This window comes from Jaculus jaculus, chromosome 5 (genome assembly GCF_020740685.1).
Source record: "Jaculus jaculus isolate mJacJac1 chromosome 5, mJacJac1.mat.Y.cur, whole genome shotgun sequence".
NCBI classification, from domain to species: Eukaryota; Metazoa; Chordata; class Mammalia; order Rodentia; family Dipodidae; genus Jaculus; species Jaculus jaculus.
In genome coordinates this window covers 37,032,644-37,041,521 of record NC_059106.1, presented here as the reverse complement: position 1 = coordinate 37,041,521, position 8,878 = coordinate 37,032,644, and positions in this window count along the sequence as shown.

Sequence of the window (8,878 nt, the reverse complement as noted above, 5' to 3'; positions counted from 1 at the left end):
GGATGCGCTGGGGCCTCCAGCCACTGCAAACAAACTCCAGATGTGTGCACCCCAATGTGCATCTGGCTAACTTGGGTCCTGAGGAATCAAACATGGGTCCTTTGGCTTTGCAGGCAAATGCCTTAACCACTAAGCAATTCCTCCAGTCAAGGGTATTTATTCATTTATTTATTTATGAGAGAGAGAGAGAGAGAGAGGCAGACAAAGAGAGAATTGGAACGCTAGGGCCTTCAGCTGCTGTGAATGAGCTCTAGACACATTTGCCCCCTTGTGCATGTGTGCTACATTGTGCATTTTGCATCACTGTGTGTCTGGCTATGTGAGACCTGGAGATTCAAACATGAGTTCTTAGGCTTTGCAGGCAAGTTCTTTAATTGCTAAGTCATCTCTCTAACCCTTATTTATTTATTTTTGTGTTTTCAATTCTTCAAGGTAGGGTCTCACTATAGCTTAGGCTGACCTGGAATTCACTATGTAGTCTTAGAGTGGCCTCGAACTCATGGCAGCCCTATCTCTGCCTCCCGAGTGCTGAGATTAAAGATATGTGCCACAACGCCTGGCAACATTTAAAAAAAATATTTTATTTTTATATATTTATTTAGTTAGTTGACAGAGAAACAGGGAGAGAAAGAGCGAGAGAATGGGTATGCCAGGCCCTCTAGCCACTGTAAATGAACTCCAGACACATGCTCCCCCTTGTACATCTGGCTAACATGGGTCCTGGGGAATTGAACCAGGGTCCTTTGGCTTTGCAGGCAAACGCCCTAACTGCTAAGCAATCCCTCCAGCCCAAGCACATGTTTTTAATCCCAGCATTCTGGTGGCCAAGGTAGGAGGATCACTGTGAGTTGGAGGCCACCCTGAGACTACATAGTGAATTCCAGGTCAGTCTGAGCTACAGCAAGACTATAGCTTTGAAAAAATAAAATAAAATGAACCAGAATAGGCTGGAGACATGTCTCAGTGGTTAAGGTACTTGCTTGAAAAGCCTGATGGCCTGGGTGCGATTCCCCGGTACCCTTGTAAAACCAGATGCATAAAGTGGTACATGTATCTGGAGTTCATTTGCAGTGGCAAGAGGTTCCAGTACACCCATTCTTTGTTTCTCTCTCTCTCTTTCTCATTACAAATAAATAAAAAAAATTTTTTTTAGCCGGGCATGGTGGCACCATGCCTTTAATCCCAGCACTTGGGAGGCAGAGGTAGGAGGATCACTGTGAGTTTGAGGCCATCCTGAGGCTACATAGTGAATTCCAGGTCAGCCTGGACTAGAATAAGACCCTACCTTAAAAAAACCACAAAGACAAACAAACCAAAAAATTTTTTTTCTCAATTCTTATCAACATTTTCCATGATTATAAAAAATATCCCATGGTCCAAAAAGTGTTTTAAATAGTTTATTTTTTTTTTATTTGAGAGAGAGAGAAGCAGGGAGATAGAGAGAGAGAATGGGTGCACCAGAGCCTCTAGCAACTGCAAATGGACTATGGACACATGTGCCATCATGTGGACCTGTCTTATGTGAGTACTGGGGAATTGAGCCAGGGTCCTAGAGGCCATGGCATACCAATTCTCTCTCTTCCTGTCTGTCTCTCATTTAAAAAAAAAAAATTCTGGGTGTGGTGGCACATGCCTTTAATCCCAGCACTCAGGAGGCAGAGGTAGGAGGATCGCTGTGAGTCTGAGGCCACCCTGAGACTACATAGTGAATTCCAGGTAAGCCTGGGCTAGAGCAAGACCCTACCTCGAAAAATCAAACCACCACCACCACCACAACAACAAAAACACATTTTAGTGACCCATATAAGCATATACACCTGTGTATTTAGTTGCTACTGAGCTAACATGAACAAATATTGTGGTCTCCCCTCAATCAAGCTGGAGCTGAGCTGGAAACCTCCTTCCTGTTGACTAGCTGTCAGCTTGAAAGAGCTATCCTGAGTGCAACCTTTTGAGAGTGAGAAGTCATCAACAGTGTTAAACAGCAGTGGACCCTGCAATCCCTGATTGACTAGCCAGGCCAAATGTGCCAACTAATACAACAGTGGCATGCCTGTCATGTGGGAAACCAAACACTCTCTAATTGGACTGGAAGCCTGCCATGGGAGGGAATACATGCCTGGTACCAAAAACCTACTGAAAAGTCTATGGCTGGGGAGGTCATGAGTCCTAGGGAAGTAATGCTTGCTGTTGGCTGGATAAATGCATGTATCATGCCCACCAAAGTGCCCTATAAGCACTTTTAAAAATGTTCATGCCCATATATTAATGTTAGTCTCATTTTTGGTTAGAGAAGCTTTTCTTTTCAGATAGTGGTGACCACTGGAGTGATGTGAAACTAACTATAGGGCTGGAGACATGGCTTAGTGGTTAAGGTGCTACTCTGCAAAACCTAACAACCAGAGTTTGATTCTCCAGTGCCCATGTAAAGCTGGATGCACAAAGTGGCACAAGCATCTGGAATTCATTTGCAGTGGCTAGAGGTCCTGGTGTGCTTAGCTTCATTCTCTCTCTCTCTCTGCTTGCAAATAAATAATTTTTTTTTGTTTTTTTGAGATATGATCTCACTTTAGCCCAGGCTGACCCAAAATAAAATATATTTAATTTTTTTGTTTATTTTTATTTATTTATTTGAGAGCAACAGACACAGAGAGAAAGAGGCAGAGAGAGGGAGAGAGAGAGAGAAAGAGAGAGAGAGAATGGGCGCGCCAGGGTCTCCAGCCACTGCAAATGAACTCCAGATGCCCCACCTTGTGCATCTGGCTTATGTGGGTCCAGGGGAATTGAGCCATGAACCAGGGTCCTTAGGCTTCACAGGCAAGTGCTTAACCGCTAAGCCATCTCTCCAGTCCCAGAAATAAAATATTTTTAAAAATATATTTTAAACATAGGGTTTGCTGAGCATGACGGTGCACGCCTTTAATCCCAGCACTTGGGAGGCAGAGGTAGGAGGATCGCTAAGAGTCAAGGCCACCCTGAGTCTACATAGTAAATTTCAGGTCATCCTGAGCTAGCGTGAGACCTCAGAAAAAACAAAACAAAATAAAATCCCAAAAAACAGACCAAAAAAATACAAAAAAAAAAAAAAACCAAAAAAACAACAAGAAAAAAGAAATATGGCTGGAGAGATGGTTTAGTTGTTAAGGCACTTGCCTGCGAAACCTAAACCACATTCTACTCTCCAGACCCCATGTAAGCCAGATACAGAAAGGCGAGGCAAGTGCAAGGTTATACATGCCCATTAGGTAGTACAAGCATCTAGAGTTTGATTGCAGTGGCTGAGGCCCTAGAGCACCAATTCTGTCTCTCTCCCTGGCTCTCTCTCACTCTCTCTAAAATAAAAGTAAATTAAACAAATATAGAACATACGGGAATCCCAGCACTCGGGAAACAGAGGGAGGAGAATCACTGGGCTTCCGGGCGTCGTAGGGGCCATTTCACGTTGCGTTTCTTGTCCCGGGTCTGTGGAGATCGTGTCTGTGTCCCCGTGTTCCTGTGCCTCGGGGTGTGCGGAGACCCACGAGAACGCCAGACGCCCGGGCAGCGGGAAATGGGGTCCCTGTCATTTGATGACCTGTCTGCGGACTTCACCTGGGAGGAGTTGTAGGAACTGGATGCTGCCCAGAGGACATGTATGTGACTCTGGAGAACTACAGCAGCCTGGTGTTCTTGGATTCAAAGGGAAGCTCCATGATAACAGAGGAAAACGTGGCATGAGTAGAGGACTGGACATCACCTCCTGGCCAACAGCAGCAGGAGTGTTCCCAAACTCTGGCAAAGGGAAGCTGGCTATAATACCCATATGCTGCCTCCAACAATACACCCTCTCTAACAAGGCTCCAGTTACCAAATTGCCACAGTGGGAGACCCAGCACTCCAAACACATGAGTTTATGGGAGAAACCTGTCTCAAACCACCACATTCCCACCTCAGTTCTCATAAGACCATCCATGATGTAAAATGCAATACATTCAGTACAACTTTTAAAAGTCTGCTTAGTTTTTTTTCCCAGTGCTGTTCAAACATCCCTATAGTCTAATATCTGCAAACTGTGAGCCTGTAAAACAAAACAAAAAGCTCAATGGCACAGAATAAACATTCACAGTGCAAAAGCTATCCCTGGGGCGCCATGTTGAGCTAGAAAGGTGGCAAGAAGAAGCCCCTGAAACAGCCCAAGAAGCAGACCAAGGAAATGGATGAGGAGGATAAGGTTTTCAAGCAGAAACAAAAGGAGGAATAGAAGAAATTGGAGGAGCTGAAAATGAAGACCATCAGGAAAGGCCCCCTGACCACAGGAGGAATTTAGAAATCTGGCAAAAAGACACTGCATGGCCAAGTCTGAGTTGATTGTCAAGTTGGAGCATGGATTTGGGCTATGGAGTGTAATGGAATCCTCAGTCTGGAGCCTTTCAGATGTTCCTTAAGTTGCTGACCCAGTTGACACCACCCAGAATAATCCAAAGAGCCATTGTGTCAAGGTGGACTCAACAACAGAAAGACATTAAATAACAAAATGGTTGAACCTGAACTAAACTTGAACCAGAAAATCTACCAAGAAACAAAATGGAATAAAGATAAAGCATGTATGAAGCTGTGTTTCCAGGAGTCACAGCACACAAGTAACATGTGTTACACATGCAAAAAATCTTCATATTACACTCAATGTCAGACTTTTCTTATAATGGACAATAATGAATATGAGTGTGAGGAATGCAGAAAAATGTTCTTGAAATCAAGCCACACAGTTCCTTTGACTCACACAAGAGAAAATCCATGGAATGTGGGAAGGAATTCACACAGAAGGTGGCCCTCATTCGTCATCAGAGATTTCATACAGGCAAGAAGCCCTTTGAATGTGCAGACTGTGAGAAAGCTTTCTACATGAAGTCAGAACTCACTAAACATCAGAGAAGCCACACAGGTGAATAGCCCTATGAATGTGAAGACTGTGGGAAAGCTTTCACTAGGAAGTTGAATCTTATTATTCATGAGAGAAGTCATACAGATAAGAAGCCTTATGCATGTGCAGACTGTGAGAAGGGTTTCACTACAAAGTGGTACCTCAGTAATCATCAGAGAGTTCACACAGGTGAGAAGCCCTTTCAATGTGCAGAATGTGGAAAGGCTTTCTACATGAAATCAGAACTCAATAAACATCAGAGAATCCATACAGGTGAAAAGTCTCATAAATGGACAGATTGTGGGAAATGTTTCACTGCAAAGTGGTACCTCAGTAATCATGAGAGAACTCATACAGGTGAGAGGCCCCATAAATGTACAGACTGTGGGAAAGGTTTCACTACAAAAGTACCTCTTTGATCATGAGAAAATACATAAGGGTGAAAAATCCTATACATGTACAGATTGTGGAAGAGGCTTCACTGTCAACAGGTACCTGATTTGACATCACAGAAAATGTAGGAAAACTTTCAGAAGGTAACCTCACTGTTCATGAGAAAGCTCACACTGGTGTGAAGGCCAGAACATGGAAAAGGTTTCTGTGACAATTGAGTACATGCTCGTCAGCAGAACTTACAAGGGTTACCTCACTGTAAGAGAAATTCACATATGTGTGAAGGCCTATGTGGGAAAACTGAGTAGCAATAGTGAGGCATACCTCACCAGGATCTGTATGTTGAATGAACATTTATGTCTATGTATAACCTGTAATCATTAGGAATTGGTGTAACTTAGAGAAAATTTAAAGGGTCTCATTGGATAAGACTGCTGCATTGTGACCAGTGTCATAAATTTTCTAATTATGTAAAAAAAAAAAAAGAGAGGATCACTGTGAGTTTGAGGCCACCTTGAGACTACATAGTAAATTCCAGGTCAGCCTGGGCTAGAGCAAGACCTTACCTTGAAAAACAAAACAAAACAACAACAAAAAGACACAGGTACTCCTGTAAAATCAGATGCACAAGGTGGCTCATGCATTTGGAGTTCATTTGCAGTGGCTAGAGGCTTGGTGTGCCCATTCTCTCTCTGTGTCTGTCTCTGTCTCAAATAAATAAATCAAATATTTTTATTATTTATTTATTTAACATAGAGAAAGAAGTGGCGGTGGGGAGGGGAGATAATGGGCATTCCAGGGCCTCCAACCACTGAAAACAAACTCCAGATGCATGTGCCACCCTGTACATTTGGCTTATGTGGGTACTGGAGAATCAAACTGACATCTTTTGGCTTTTCAGACAAGCGTCTTAACCGCTAAGCCATCTCTCCAGCCCACATATTTTATTTAAAAACAAAACATACAGCCAGGTATGGTGGCACACACCTCTAACTCCAGCACTTGGGAGGCAGAGATAGATGGATCGCTATCAGTTCAGGGCCACCCTGAGACTAGATAGTGAATTCCAGGTCAGCCTGAGCTAGAGAGAGAGACCCTACTTCGAAAAACCAAAACCAAAAACAAAAACAAAAACAAAAAACAAAAAACCGAACATACAACGATGATGAAAGATGAGTGTGTGAGTGTACTGGGCTATCAGTAGAATCAAGAAGGCAGAAGCTAGGAGGGCGTGGTGGTGTACGCCTTTAATCCCAGCACTCCGGAGGCAGAGGTAGGAGGATCACCATGAGTTCGAGGCCACCCTGAGACTACATAGTTAATTCCAGGTCAGCCTGGAGCAAAGTGAGACCCTACCTTGAAAAAAAAAAAAGAAGGCAGAAGCTGACACATTGAATCCCCAGTACCTGGCATACAGCAGGTGCTCAGTAAGTGTTTACTGAATAAAGAACCAGTGTGTGTTTTTATGGACAAGCAAGAGTGTGTGTATGAGCATGTTTTTGGTATGATTGTATTCCATGTGGTGGGACCATACAAAGAGGAAGAAGTTAGGCCTGCCTGAGTCTGTGCCTGTGGTTTTTTTTCTCCAAAAATCCCAGCTGCCTGGAATGTCCGAGTCACCAAGAATGAGAGCCAACATCAGATTCTCAGTCTTTGCGCCTGCCCAAGTGAGCTGGCTTGACCCCTTTGTCTGGCCGCGCCCCTGAGAGAAGAGGAGGTGGGTTCAGGGCTGGCTGGGGTTTGGCCAGAGCACTATGAAGTCAGTGGCTTTGTTTTGTCCTGTTCTTTTCCCTTACTGGAGGGATGAAGGTGTGAGGTGGGGCTGGGAAGCAAGTCTGCATGTTCACTGCACAGTGAGAACATGGGGGGAGGGCAGTCTGGGGACTCCACAGAGAAAGAACTGGTGTGGCTCAGGCCCTTGGCTGTGGGAGGGGCAGATGGCCTGGTCAGCAGCCCAGGCTGCCTGCTGCTCTCATCTGGGCTATTTCCTGCTAAGGATGTGTGTGTGGTGGCGGTGGTGGGGTGGGGGGTGCAGCAAACAAGCCTCTGCTGCCCTTTATGGCTCCATTGGCCTGAAGCACAGAAGATAGGATAGCCCAGGGGTCAGCTATCCCCAAGTGACTCTTTCAGAGATTAAGGCCTTCACAGACATTAGCATTTGGCCTATGACCCACAACTGGGCCATTGGAATCTGCAGCTCCAGGACCCCCCTGGACATATCTAAATGGAGCCTCCCATGCCAGGAAACCTGCAGGAAGAAAGCCTGAGAAGGGGTGTAGAGCAGGTGCTCCAGGATTCTTCATACCACGCTCACTTCCATGTTAGTCCTCTGCCTGAACTTTACAGGACTGAAGGCCAGCTCTGCCACCTCTGTCTCCTCCCATCTCTGCCTGGACATTCTCCCTCTGTGGGGAGAGACAGAGAAAAGGAGAGAACACCAGGAGAGGGGAGAGATAAACAGCAGAGGTCAAGCCCCCAGAGTATGGGGTGGAGACAGACATTGTTGCAAGGGAGGTACCAGCACTAATGGAAACCAGTTAGAAAAACGGGAGGGGAGGCCAGAAGGGGAGGTTTGGGAGATGGCCTGCCGGTGGGACTTGTTTTTCTGGAATGAAAGGCCCAGGGAGGAGCTGGGGGCCAAGTTCATGCTCTGCTTGCCTTGGGTCTTGCAAAGCTCTGCAGGTCCTGAGGGGCTTCCTGTGTCCTCACTGTTGGTTCTGTCTGCTGTCCCCTCCCTTTCAAAATCGAGCTGGGCTGGCTTTTTGTCTGAGGATTTGAGGACCAGGGCAGGGGCTCAAAGATTACATCCCCTCATCCCTCAGAGATGGGGCATGCACAATCCCCCCCCTTCACTCTACTCAAATGGGCCGCCTGGACTCGCCCAGGGCTTCTGTGGTTTTTCAGCTTCTTTTTCTTTCTTGTCCTGAGGTTTGCTTAACTAGCAGGGGTGGGATGGTACACAGTGGCTGCTCTGTTATTTCCCATTTGTTTATGTGACTTTGTAAGTTTTTCCCAGCGCTTAAAATTTGTGCTTTCTGCTGGGAGAGTTCCACCCTTCTTTCTTCCCAGTGGAGGTCCCCCTGATCGCAGTAACCTAGGCTGTTTTAGGAACTATATGCTTTCCCCTTGTGGCGGGCAGTGCCGGGGGGCCAGGTCACAAGGAGAGTTTACCGTCTCTATCCTCAGTGTCTGGAGGCCCTACTCCACCCTCTCTGGTTGGCTGTTCTTGATCTTAAAGATAACTGGGCCACAGTGTCCATCGTTATTGTCCCCAGGTAGCCTACAATGACCCCCAAAGATGGGCATTGTAAGGTCATCCTTAGCTAAGGGCAGAGATATAAGAGTCACTTGGAGCCGGGCATGGTGGCGCACACCTTTAATCCCAGCACTTGGGAGGCAGAAGTAGGAGGATTGCCATGAGTTCAAGGCCACCCTGAGATGACAGAGTTAATTCCAGGTCAGCCTGGACCAGAGTGAGACCCTACCACGAAAAAAAAAAAAAGAGTCACTTGGTATGGTGAGGGGAGGGGTACATTGAGGGGGAAGGCAGCCCATGTCCCCTGGTCTGAGTGCCCACTTGGAAGA